Source organism: Mixophyes fleayi, chromosome 4 (genome assembly GCF_038048845.1).
Source record: "Mixophyes fleayi isolate aMixFle1 chromosome 4, aMixFle1.hap1, whole genome shotgun sequence".
Taxonomy (NCBI): Eukaryota; Metazoa; Chordata; class Amphibia; order Anura; family Limnodynastidae; genus Mixophyes; species Mixophyes fleayi.
The window spans coordinates 181,689,670-181,704,191 of record NC_134405.1 but is presented as its reverse complement, the minus strand read 5'-3'; positions in this window follow the sequence as shown (position 1 = coordinate 181,704,191).

The following is a 14,522-nucleotide window of genomic DNA, read 5'->3' as shown; positions in this document are numbered from 1 at the left end:
GGAATTGTTAGAGAACAAATCCAGTATTATAATACATTTGTACTTAGAGAAAGTGTTGCTGGCATACATTGGAGGGGTTAATGTGCCGATGAAGCTGTGAGAACTGCTTCTCTCCAGCATTTCAGTCTTCCTTTAATACCAGCGTGCGGGAAAAGATGCTCCCACTGCTTCTCCACTGTCTAATCAAACAGCAGGGTTCCTGTCAGTCATCTTGAGCTTGGGGGGAGTTTCTAGAGCTATTTAGTAACTGTCAAGTACCAAAATGGGATGGAACCAGCTGATTGAGATATTTTACATCAGTAGCTCATGGAGGAGCCAAGAGTGAGGAAAAGAGAGTGGAGGAGCAAGCAGTACAAAGAAAAAAGAGAAACACAGACAATCAGGAAAGAAAGGACAGGTTTGAGGAACAAATAAAGAAAACATGGTTGAACGTTTATGAAGGGAAAAGTGATAGAGCACAGTATAAGCCTAAACACCTCCTATCCTGTCCTTCCCGTGCCCTGCTAATAAACACCTTCCCTTTATAAGTGTTGTGATTGCCTGTGTCTTGTCTTGGTTGAGCAGCTTGCCTGTGTTGGGGTCAGCAACATCCTCTCTGGAGACGGAAATTTTGTCCAACCACTGAGTTTCACATGTATAATTCTTGCCACATTTTATATCATTTTCACTAGTAATGGGTTTCTTTTTAGAATCGATATTGTATATACCATTATGCTGTCTGTTTAGATCAGTGTTTCCTGAACCCAGTCCTCAGGACCCCTAACAGTGCAGGTTTTTCAGGTGACAAGTGAAATAATTAGACCACCTGTGGATCTTTCAAAACGTGTCAGTCAGTAATGAGAACACCTGTGCTCCAGCAAAGAGACATGGAAAACATGCAGGGACTCCTGAGGACTGGGTTTGGGAAACACTGGTTTAGATTGAAAGTAAAATATTGTGTCATGTCCGTACAAATAATTTCAAACTGCCAACAGCAGCTGTGGGCTCTGTTAATATCAAGTGAAACCTTACTCTATGCAGTGTTTTGATGGGAAATTGGCTGGAGTGGTGCTGAATATATGATCCTAGTCTTATCATTCCTGGTTTAAATGGAAACTGACCTGTGAGAGAGAACCATTTTCCGGTTTCTCTCAGTTAGATCTATAACCATGTTTAGGGAGGACAAACAGAAGAACATTAATCCATATCTTCTAAATGACGGCTCACATTGGGCATGATTCATCTTGGAACGCATTGTAAACATATTTTGTGGGTTTTAAAATTGACGTAAATTTCACGCACATCTTTATTTAAGTATAAGTGGATCTCAAGAAATGCTTTCATTTGAATATGGGTATAAGTATGCTCTGACTATGCGCTATTTGCCGTATGCAGACATACAGAACAGACTGTAGATAAAAGAAGTTTGACCTGTTGCAGCAATTGGTGGGAGCTACATACCCAATCAAACAAATTAATCAGAAACACAATTATTTCTTATATAGTATCTGGGGTGCAACCTTAAACTAAAATATAACGATCCAACAGAACAAGAGGTTTGTTAATAAGGTGCACTGAAGTTTCTGTTTATTCACTATTTCAGATATCAAGGAGTGTCTGTTAGATAAAACTTAACTTTTAATAAATTCAATTAAATATCAATTAAAAATACCAGCGAAATATTTTAAAAAAATGTGCAGTGAAAAAAAAATAATTCTGTATATTAAAATAACTGGATGCACTCTGTTTTACCTCCTGGACTAGACAGGTGGTTTAAATTCAAATATACAGATAATAGGTACTATAATTGTAGGGACAAAAATTCCCCTTTAAATAGTTCTGCTTTATCCCTTCAGCAAGGGATTTCCTACTATATAGTTCATTGCTTGTAGGCTACATACTGCATCTTACATTTGAGCCTATTGAATGCACTTGCGAACAAATGTTAATGAGCAATTCTTAAGAGTAACAATAATGGCTGATCCCCAAGTTCATTGATAGAGTTGGATATATGGGGAGTGATTTGCTGCCTACCACCTAAGTGCTCCGTGCTAACTGTGGGATTATTGGAGCTGAAGGCCTAAACCATAACCCCCTCATATATATTAATAGAGATCAAGGTGCATCCAGCAAGAACGCTGATGCGCATTTCGCTAGGATGTGCTTATTCAAAGGCAAAATGGGTATAAGTATACTCTGACTATGCTCTATTTGCCATATGCAGACATACAGAACAGACTGCAGGATATGCGCAAAGCATATGTGCGATATAAAATCCTATCAGAGCGTATGGAAAAAAAATTAAATACATTAGCAAGTTTTAATACCATGATCATTAATAAAAACACATTTAAAAATATTTTTTTTTCAGATGAAACACATAAATCAGGATATAAATACAATATTACAAGAATGAGCGCTAATGTATCTCCAAACAGCAGCCTGAGGTACACAAAAGGAGCCACCTACTCCCTAAATAAACAATATGGAACAGAGAAGTGTAACTCACGGCGCTAGAGGGATCACATACAATGGAATGCCAGCATCCGTGGATAGCTGTAACACATAAAATAATACACACATAGAGCAGTAAAGTCCCAACAGATGGATAGGTATCTAGAGTGCCTTTAGGTGATTAGTCCCTCTTCCAAGTGTGATCTGACTGGCCAACTGTTGTAAATAACCATGTGAGGGGATCCCCGCAGTGTGAGAGCTTACAAGATAATTTCTTGAGGCACAGCACATCAAAAACCCATCTGGTAGTGAATCCAAGATTATCTTCCACAAAGAACTCCAACGATATAAAATATATGTACAGAAAAAAGATCATAGCGTGATACCATTTTATTAAAATGTTAAAACAATATGCAAATATTGATGTGCTTCTAGGAGCGTACTCCAATGAAAGATTCAGATAGCATATCGAATGAGAATAGGAGTGGGTTTACCCGATGCCAATCCGCTCCCAAACAGCAGCAGTGAATCCTAGGGTAGTCCTGAAGAAAGGTCTTCCTATTAAACCAACGCGTTTCGAATATAAAATATTCTTTGTCAAGGTAACAGGAAGTACAAAGGAGTATCCTTTTAAGCTTGCACAGTCCGGTCATGTGATATGGTCAACCAATCATGCCGAGTGGTTCCAAAACAGTGATCAAGTGATGATTGTCCGGAAGCGTCACTGTAAACCAGAACGAGGCTTGGATAATTCTCATATTTCACATGCGCAGATAGAACTTAACTTTATACCACTCGTGCCTCAGAGTCAATCTGGAAGCCAATCTTATTTCTCTCATACATAGATATAAATAAAAGATGGGGTCAGTAGTTGTACATATAAATATATCTGAAGGAATGAATAAATTACACCAGATATATATATAAAAATATAAACAGAGTGATCAATAGCCGATACAAGACATATAGATATAGTTACATGCTCCATTGGATATATAAAAGTAACATGAAAAACAATCTGACATACATCAAGCCCAGGGTGAACCTAAAGCAAAAATATTCATAAGAACCATTTCAGCTCAAACTCTGCATTGAGCCCCCTAGGTGTCAAAGTCTTCAACTGGAAGATCCACCACATTTCTGCCTTTGCTAGCCTTTGGAGAGTGTTCTTTTATCTCCAATTAGGTATGATACATTCTATCCCCCAAAAGCTGACTATGTGATTGGGATTACAATGATGTACATGTTTAAAATGTTCGGATAAGGTATGAGTTTCCAACCCTTTCTTGATATTGTTCACGTGTTCCCTTAATCAAATTTTTAAAGGTCTTGTAGTTCGGCCAATGTATAAAAGATTGCAGGTGCATTCAATAGCGTACACAACGTTGATCATATTGCATGTTATGAATTGCTGGACACGGTAAGTGTGATTATATCTTAAAAAAGTATCCAGTTTCTTACAATTTACAATTAGGGGATGTAATCTTACACATACTGCACATGCCACATCTGTAAAATCCAGTGCTTTTTACATTAGACTGACCTACATCAAAGGTCACACTTCTTACGATTTTATCCTTAATATTTGTGTCACGATCTGCCTGCAGCATACTGCTTTGCCTGGCAGCTCCTAACCTGGACTATCAGACTTTGCTATTGTATTAATTTTATGTGTTAGCAGCAGTACCTCCATTCACCAGAGGTGCTGCTATTGTGCTTATTCTTCTGCTTTAGGAGTTATCTTTCTGTTTACTAATTATCTCATGCACCTGGGTGTTCTCTTTTCCCCTATATATACCTTTCACTCCCAGCACACATTGCTGGTCATTGATGTCATATCCTGTTGTTACACCCTGTGGATTCTTCCTTCTGCCTTGCTTCTATGATTATGCTGCATTAGGATCTCAAAATTCATTCTGCTGACCCGATGTCATATCCTGTTGTCACTTCCTCCTGTTTGTGCTCCTGGATTTATGCTGCTGGAGATCTATCTCACATACAATCTGCTGACCTGTTCCTTATGTGAACCTGGGACTAATCTGTGCATTTCCCTGTACATGCTGCCTGGAATATTTCCTGTATATCTGGTAATACTGCAAGCTACTATGTCAATAACTGTTCATGCTCTCCAGCAATAAACATTATTTGTTTTTTCACCTATCCATGGCTCCTTAGCTGTATTTCTACATTGATTCGTGACAGTATGACCAGCCCACAAACAGCTTAGGAGTCAGGTGAAAGTTTATTCTGGGACCTTTTTGTTTTGCAATCAATTTTTTATTTATTTTTTGGAACATGTCTGCTTTACCAGCTTTTGAATTGCCACAGCTACAGGCATTACAAATGGACATAATCCTGCTACGCTCCCAGCTGGCTAAATTTTCTACCTTGCTTATGGACCCTCTCAGGAGGCTGTCAGGCTCTGTCTCTTCTAATGCAGAAACAGGTGATTTATCTCCATCAACCCTCTCTGCTGTGGAATCTGTGCATGCAGCACCTGGTAATTGTGCTCCTACAAATTTGCCATTTACTAAGAACTATGGCTTAACCAATTCCCGCTTCACAGGTGGTCCACGCCCCCATTTGTCCGAAGAGGAGCGGCGGCGCAGAATAACAAACAAATTGTGTCTCTACTGTGCCAGCAATGCACATTTCTTGCAGGACTGTCCTATCCGTAGACCTCGTCAACTTACTGAACCATCTCCTGTTGTTTCCTCTCTGCATTCCAAATCTGTTTATGCTCCAGAATTCCAGTTCTCTGGGAGGAGACCCAATCTGCCAGCTCCAGCCTCCTGTCCTGAGGCGCCAGTTCCAGCCTCTGTCTCCTGTGCCGAGGTGCCAGCCTCTGTCTCCTGTGCCGAGGTGCCAGTCTCTGTCTCCTGTTGCGAGGTGCCAGCCTCTGTCTCCTGTTGCAAGGTGCCAGCCTCTGTCTCCTGTTGCGAGGTGCCAGCCTCTGTCTCCTGTTGCGAGGTGCCAGCCTCTGTCTCCTGTTGCGAGGTGCCAGCCTCTGTCTCCTGTTGCGAGGTGCCAGCCTCTGTCTCCTGTTGCGAGGTGCCAGCCTCTGTGTCCTGTTGCGAGGTGCCAGCCTCTGTGTCCTGTTGCGAGGTGCCAGCCTCTGTCTCCTGTTGCGAGGTGCCAGCCTCTGTCTCCTGTTGCGAGGTGCCAGCCTCTGTCTCCAGTTCCGAGTCTTCAGCCGCTGTCTCCAGTTCCAAGTCCTCAGCCGCTGTCTCCAGTTCCGAGTCTTCAGCCGCTGTCTCCAGTTCCGAGTCTTCAGCCGCTGTCTCCAGTTCCGAGTCTTCAGCCGCTGTCTCCAGTTCCGAGCCTTCAGCCGCTGTCTCTGTTCCTGAGCTTCAGCCTGCTCCAGAGGGGGCGCTGCCCTTAAAGTCTGCTTCAGAGGGGGCGCTGCCCTTACAGTCTTCTCCAGAGGGGGCGCTGCCCTTACAGTCCATTCCAGAGGGGGCGCTGCCCTTACAGTCCATTCCAGAGGGGGCGCTGCCCTTACAGTCTGCTCCAGAGAGGGTGCTGCCCTTACAGTCTGCTCCAGAGGGGGCGCTGCCCTTACATACTCCTCCAGAGGGGGTGCTGCCCTTAAAGACTTCTCCAGAGGGGGCGCTGCCCTTACATTCTCCTCCAGAGGGGGCGCTGCCCTTACAGCCTTCTCCAGAGGGGGCGCTGCCCTTACAGTCTTCTCCAGAGGGGACGCTGCCCTTACAGTCTGCTCCAGAGGGGGCGCTGCCCTTACAGTCTGCTCCAGAGGGGGCGCTGCCCTTACATAATTCTCCAGAGGGGGCGCTGCCCTTACAGCCTTCTCCAGAGGGGGCGCTGCCCTTACAGTCCACTCCAGAGTTGCCTGTCCATGCGGTTCAGCCCGAGTTGCCTGTCCATGCGGTTCAGCCCGAGTTGCCTGTCCATGCGGTTCAGCCCGAGTTGCCTGTCCATGCGGTTCAGGCCGAGTTGCCTGTCCATGCGGTTCAGCCCGAGTTGCCACTCTATGCGGTTCAGCCCGAGTTACCACTTGGTGCTGTCTACCCTGAGGCTTCTCACAGTGCTGTCTACCCTGAGGCTTCTCACAGTGCTGTCTACCCTGAGGCTTCTCACAGTGCTGTCTACCCTGAGGCTTCTCACAGTGCTGTCTACCCTGAGGCTTCTCACAGTGCTGTCTACCCTGAGGCTTCTCACAGGGCTGTCTACCATGAGGCTTCTCACAGTGCTGTCCCTTCTGAGGCTTCTCACAGCACTGTCCCCTCCAAGTCTGCTGCCCACTCTGGGCCTGCTGCCAAGTCTGCCGCCCAGTTCGGGCCTGCCTCCAAGTCTACCGCCCAGTCCGGGCCTGCCGCCAAGTCTGCCACCCAGTCCGGGCCTGCCGCCAAGTCTGCCGCCCAGTCCGGGCCTGCTGCCAAGTCTGCCACCCAGTCCGGGCCTGCTGCCAAGTCTGCCGCCCAGTCCGGGTCTGCTGCCAAGCCTGCCGCCCAGTCCGGGTCTCCTGTCAAGTCTGTTGCCAAGTCCGAGTCATCCTGTGCTGAAGGTGCCAAGTCTAAGCCGTTGCCTTTCTTTGAGGGGCACATTTCCCAACTTTGTGCCCTTCTGAAATTTGCTGCCTCTTATATTCCCTCCATACCAGAGCTTGTTAACAACCCTAAGGGATGGGTACTGTTCCTTATTTCGTATTTTAAAGGAGAAGCTTTGGAATGGGCAAATTCATTTATTGAAACCCAAGATCCCATCCTGTTTGACTTACAACGGTTTGTTGAGGAAGTCATCAAAAGTTTTCTCCAACCCCTGCAGTGCCATCCTGTGGGTCACCTGTGCTTTCAGCAACACTACCCGGCACTACAGTCCGAGAACTATCTTTGTGCTCCACCCAGTTGTCTCAGGCTCCAATTCCAAAGAAGTCCCGTAACAATTACTTTCGTTTTTTTGATAGTTATTACCTGCAATGTATTGGTACAGCGATGGGCACCAGATTCGCCCCTAGCTACGCCAACCTCTTCATGGCCCAATGGGAGGAGGAGTGGGTTGGGGACTCGTGTAGCTTTGGGGCGAATCTGGTGCTATGGATTCACTTTATAGATGACATTTTCTTCATATGGGATGGACCAGATGATTGTTTGTTGGAATTTTTTGAATATTTGAATTCCAACACATCCAATGTTGAATTAACTTTTAATCATAGTCATCAGACTGTGAACTTTTTAGATATTTCAGTTTATGTTAAAGAAAATTTCATACATACCAAAACCTATACAAAGCCTACGGATAGACCTAGCTATGTTCACTATGACAGTCATCACCATAAAAACTGGCTTTCAAATATTCCAATAGGACAGATGAAACGCCTGAAGAGAAATTGTACTGAGGAGGAGGTTTTGAAAGATCAACTTCATGAACTAAAAAACAGTTTCAGGAGTAGAGGTTACAAAGAGGATCTACTAACTAAATCTGAGAAAATAGTTCAAAAATGGGAAGGTTAAGCGAACAATAAGCATGATAAAGGGACATCACATAAGAATAGGTTTGAGTGGTCCTTTGTCTCCCAGTATAGTGTAGGTCACAAACAGGTAGAAAATATATTTCATAAATACTGGCCTATTTTGAAAAAAGATCCTGTCATAGGAGGTAATCTTACGGAGGTACCATCTTTTATATATAGGAAGGCACCAAATATTAAGGATAAAATCGTAAGAAGTGTGACCTTTGATGTAGGTCAGTCTAATGTAAAAAGCACTGGATTTTACAGATGTGGCATGTGCAGTATGTGTAAGATTACATCCCCTAATTGTAAGAAACTGGATACTTTTTTAAGATATAATTACACTTACCGTGTCCAGCAATTTATAACATGCAATATGATCAACGTTGTGTACGCTATTGAATGCACCTGCAATCTTTAATACATTGGCCGAACTACAAGACCTTTAAAAATTTGATTAAGGGAACACGTGAACAATATCAAGAAAGGGTTGGAAACTCATACCTTATCCGAACATTTTAAACACATACATCATTGTAATCCCAATCACATAGTCAGCTTTTGGGGGATAGAACGTATCATACCTAATTGGAGATAAAAGAACACTCTCCAAAGGCTAGCAAAGGCAGAAATGCGGTGGCTCTTCCAGTTGAAGACTTTGACACCTAGGGGGCTCAATGCAGAGTTTGAGCTGAAATGGTTCTTATGAATATTTTTGCTTTAGGTTCACCCTGGGCTTGATGTATGTCAGATTGTTTTTCATGTTACTTTTATATATCCAATGGAGCATGTTACTATATCTATATATCTTGTATCGGCTATTGATCGCTCTGTTTCCATTTTTATATATATCTGGTGTGATTTATTCATTCCTTCAGATATAATTATATGTACAACTACTGACCCCATCTTTTATTTATATCTATGTATCGGGAGTATGAGAGAAATAAGATTGGCTTCCACTCTGATGATTGACTCTGAGGCACGAGTGGTATAAAGTTAACTTCCATCTGCGCATGTGAAAGATGAGAATTATGCAAGCCTCGTTCTGGTTTACAGTGACGCTTCCGGACAATCATCACATGATCGCTGTTTTGGAACCACTCGGCGTGATTGGTTGACCATATCACATGACCGGACTGTGCAAGCTTAAAAGGATACTCCTTTGTACTTCCTGTTACCTTGACAAAGAATATTTTATATTCGAAACGCGTTGGTTTAATAGGAAGACCTTTCTTCAGGACTACCCTAGGATTCACTGCTGCTGTTTGGGAGCGGATTGGCATCGGGTAAACCCACTCCTATTCTCATTCAATATGCTATCTGAATCTTTCATTGGAGTACGCTCCTAGAAGCACATCAATATTTGCATATTGTTTTAACATTTTAATAAAATGGTATCACGCTATGATCTTTTTTCTGTACATATATTTTATATCGTTGGAGTTCTTTGTGGAAGATAATCTTGGATTCACTACCAGATGGGTTTTTGATGTGCTGTGCCTCAAGAAATTATCTTGTAAGCTCTCACCCTGCGGGGATCCCCTCACGTGGTTATTTACATCAGTTGGCCAGTCAGATCACACTTGGAAGAGGGACTAATCACCTAAAGGCACTCTAGATACCTATCCATCTGTTGGGACTTTACTGCTCTATGTGTGTATTATTTTATGTGTTACAGCTATCCACGGATGCTGGCATTCCATTGTATGTGATCCCTCTAGCGCTGTGAGTTACACTTCTCTGTTCCACATAAATCAGGATGTTATTAATGCCTACTATACATAAAATGCATTTTTATAGTTTCTATTATTTGCAAACACATGGTCTGGCCTGCATGGAGTCAGTCATACTGTCAGTTGACACTTACACTTGCCCCGTAGCTGGTGCAAGTGATATGGCTAAAAAACACATACCTCAGAGATGCCCAGAGCTTGAATTTGATAAATGTGCTCTTTACGTGGGCACACCCTTCCTGTACATTGCCTGGTTGCATACGCCCCTTCCCTTGCCCTTTCTGCCCTTCAAGCCATAGGCAGTCAGAAGTGTCACTTACGGTTGGACTTAAATTGCATGCAATTGCGCTCACTGATGTAACGTCAGTTTCTGAGCATTTGAAGAGCGATTTCATGCAAGATATGACATGCAAAGGGACTTATGGTCAAAGATGAATCAGGCACATTTTCCCACTTACCTTCCTAAGGATTTATCCAGACAAGTAGTATTTCAGGGTTTTTACAGTGCATCACATCAGTGACAGAATGCAATTAAGCTTAGTTGTCTGTTGAAACTGCAGCTTCCTATCCTGGCTTTCTGACAGGAAGTTGCTGTGAGAAAACAGGCACAGGAAGTGAAAAGACCATGTGAGGCAGCTGCTATAGTGCTACCATTTCACAGTGAAATAAAGTTATTTTTTAGTTTTAGTTAGGCAATTCCTTTAAGTACACTTAAATAACAAAGATGACAGAGTCCCCAGTGGTAAAATGGTATAATTCTTGTTTATTAATATCCTGAGAAATAGGAGTGTGCTTGTTTCATGGTATGTGTCCACTACAAAATGACTTTTCTGCAACTACAGGTATGCATGTAAATACAACTATGATTGTAATTGTATCATTATACGACAGCATATCACACTGCTCCCTATGACTATCTTAGTTGACCCACTGGCCAAATAAATAAAATCTTTTCCCATTGGTCAGAAAGTCAATTAGCTGGGACCAAGCAACAATGTGAGCATGTGTAGCATCCTGCTTGTGTTAGTAGAATAAAATAATTAATGTGTTTCAACTCATATCAAAATAAGGCATGGCAAAATTCATTGCATTATATCAAAAAAGTGTTAAACATCTGGGTTGCTTTACAATTTTTTTTACCGGTTGTGAGGATACCTGGTTTTTAGAACTGAAGTTCACTAGGTTACCCAGATCCCCCTTAGGTTTAGAAATAACACAGGCAAGGAGGAGAATGAAAGCTACAATGCTATCTTCACTTTTCTTACTTTAAAACAACAGAATATAAAACTGCACACCAAGGTCAGTGGATTTCCAGTGTCAATAGGAGTCCAACAAAGTTCCCCACTCAACTTAGCCACGTAAAAGTGCCACAGGCAAAAGAGTCTGTCAATTGAAGGTCCATGGAGTCTTGGTACCTTGCTGTTTCCGGCCGCTTGGCCAAGGCTCTACCAGAGTGCTGGGGCTTATCAGTTTCCCCACTCCTGTGGGCGCACAAATTTACCCAGAACCTGGCGAGTATCTTCTGATGGAGTGAGGTGATGACAGGTCCCAAGATGAAGTAACAGCCTGCTTCCTTAGGTATAGGACAGTGATAAACACCGGGTCTGTTGGTAGAGAACAGAGACTCAACACCATTCAGCCCCACGTCTTCCAAGAATCAATCTTCAGAATGAATTCCCCCTCCCCTGGAGTAGCTCCTTACATCAACTGTCAAATTGCCACTGTGTCCCCCACCTCTTCCAGGCAATTCTCTTGGTCTCTCCTTCTTAAACATAGGTGGTGGGTGCTGGGCCAGGGGGTTGGAGAAGGAGTGGCGATGAGCTGGTCTTCCCCTGCTGCCACAATGTCTGGGCAGTCCTATGGAAGACAATGGTTAAAACTTATCTTTCCCCACCTCCAGATCTTCGATAGCACACAAAGTCATCTGAAATTAAACTCTTTCATGCTTTGTTACGTGTCAGGGCTTCCAGCTGCCCGTCCTTTCTTACTCCCCCATGTGTCCACAATAAGTCGCCCCCCCCTCCCCCCCCTGTCTATGTAATTCCTGCTGATTGAAGGGTCGTGGGGGTGTTATTTGTTCAGTGTGGCCCGGTCCCGTTACACTGACAATTATATAAAAGTGTACTGCCAGTCAACATTTGTCCTGACACATTATTATGTCATGTAATTTCATGAGGTATCAGAAGGGGAATGTAGTAGAATCCAGGTTACAAAGGCGGTCAGATGGTGACGGTAGCAGCTTCATAATCTTATTCAGACCCCCACCTTTAGTAAGGTAATATCATATGTAATTTAGTAGTGTCATAAAGATGTCATTTTTGCAGAAAACCTTTCTTTCAGTCAAGAAACATGTTATCGCCAAGAGGTCTCCTATTTTTCAAGATTAATAGATGCAATACCAATCAAATCTAACAGTAATTAATATATTAATCACTATTATATGTTATATATGGTAGGCCTGTTTCAGGTTTTTACCCGGCATGGAAAACCCTGCAATGTCATATGTTGACATCCCTGGGATCTCATGTTACATTAGCATTTAACACACAGGGGCTCATGTAGAGTTGACATATGTCTGTTATTTCCCTACCAAAAATGTGTATGCATACATCTGTATGCAGATTTGATTGCCACTGGAGAGGTGGGGATATTAATGTAACATAGATAATGGTCAGGCTATTAATGTAATATGGGGGTGTTATTGTAACGTAGTGGACATATTAATGTAATTTGGGAGTTGGTGGCTATTCATGTAATGTGAGGACAATTCACTATTATTGTTATGATCTTTTATTTATAAGGCTCCACAAAACTTTAACAGCGCCATAAATAGGGGGTTAGAAAATACAACAATCGGTACAGCTAAGCAGAATAATAAATGTATGGATGCAATTAACAGAACAAATCGAAAAGCATTTAAAACAATTCAGCATAAGACAATACAGGAGCATTGAGGTGGATGGAAAGCAGGCACACATGAGACATAGGGCTAGATTTACTAAGCTGCGGGTTTGAAAAAGTGGGGATGTTGCCTATAGCAACCAATCAGATTCTAGCTTTCATTTATTTAGTACCTTCTACAAAATGACAGCTAGAATCTGATTGGTTGCTATAGGCAACATCCCCACATTTTCAAACCCGCAGTTTAGTAAATCTAGCCCATAGAGTACAGATAGGAGACATAGTGTAGAGTACACTGCCCGTGAGAGCTTACATTCTAAATAGCAGGGGAAATTACAGAAAAAAATAGCAAATAGGCATAGTGGGGTTCACTATGGTGCAGAATTCTGCAAGATGCTGAGGCCAGGGTGGTCATGGAGACTCAAGATGGTGCAGATGCCTATGTGTCCAATGGCCATTATCGTGCAGGGGCATAGAAGGTGCAGAGGCCATGATGGTGTCTGGGCATAGGTAGTTTAGAAGCCTGGATGGTGGTAAGTGAGGTATGACAGTGGCAATGTAATCAAAGTGGTAAAACAACAGTAAGGCAATACTATGTCAAAACAATTCTTTTTCACATCAATGTTATGGTAGAGCAGTACAATGACAAAGAGAATTTAAGTAAAATAATGGTAGAGAAGTAAATACAAAGGCAATGGGAAAATTGTGTGGGAGGGGAATTAGTTACTGGAGAGCAATAAAGAGACAGGGGCAGGAGTAAAGTGGTGAGAAAGTAGAGGTTAGAGAGTTTGTGGAACTCATAAGTAGTGGGTAGTGGGAGGGTAAGGTTAAGGCTGGGCACACACTACAAGAAAATTCTAACTATACAAAAAAAAAGGCCCGATTAGCATGCCGATTCATGTGTACACACTATACCTGTTGTATATGATTTACCTTCATATATGTGCTCTTCATCTGTAATAACCATCGTCTGCAACTCAGAGGAACGTGAGCCCAAGTCCAATTCTGTTTCCTGAGATACCTTGCATATTTGGACATCCAAGTGAACACAGACACCATCATCATCATCATCATTTATTTATATATATATTATATATTTATATACACCAGTACCCCCTTTTTGGTTAGGAATCATTGGCTTCTTAGAATGGCCATTATAGATGAGAGAAAATTCATAGGTTCCACTTAGCGTTTATTTAATTTACATAAAATCCCTTTTACCCCAGTATTTACACCCATGCCTGTCAGTTAGTTGACCAGCATCATATGTTGTCCTTTCCTTAAATCCACCTCCCGAACCGTTCTGATCAGAGCTTGGGCCGCCTCTTTGCAACTGTAGATGGTCTCCCCATAGCCAGACTGGAATGGCACTTCTACCCGTGTGGCATCACAGTATGAACCAGCACTGATAGGTGAGCCCAAGTCCAATGCTGCTTCCTACTTATAGGTAAATTGTCATTCCATTTCTGGTTCCATCATTGAACAAGATTTTTAGTTGAGTTTAAAAATCTCGTTCAACGATACGATGGGCATTGGAACGATAACTGTACCTCGTTGCAGGGTTCACACTACTGTGATATCGGGTCAACCGGACGTTTATCGTCTGATTGGCCCAATAATCGTCTGAAAACACAGTAGTGTGTACCCAGCCTTAGAAAGAGAGAGCAGAAATTGATCAGCTGAAAGTGAGAATGAGACAGGGAATAAAAGAGAGAAAAATAAAGATTTAATTACCAAGTTACTATGTCCAGGACAGAGAAATAAGAAGTGTTTTATTGGCAGCCAAGCAGCAAATAGAAGCTTGCCCATGTGGGTAATGTGGGGCATGCTGTTCATGACATTTGTGTTTCCTATCTTGATTAGTCTAACCTCTTACTGATTTCCCCAGCTCATTCTAAATGCAGTTACGTGAGTTATCTTTGATTAATATGCAGTACCATATTCTACCACCAGATGTAATAGCAGTGGAAATTCCTTTGATA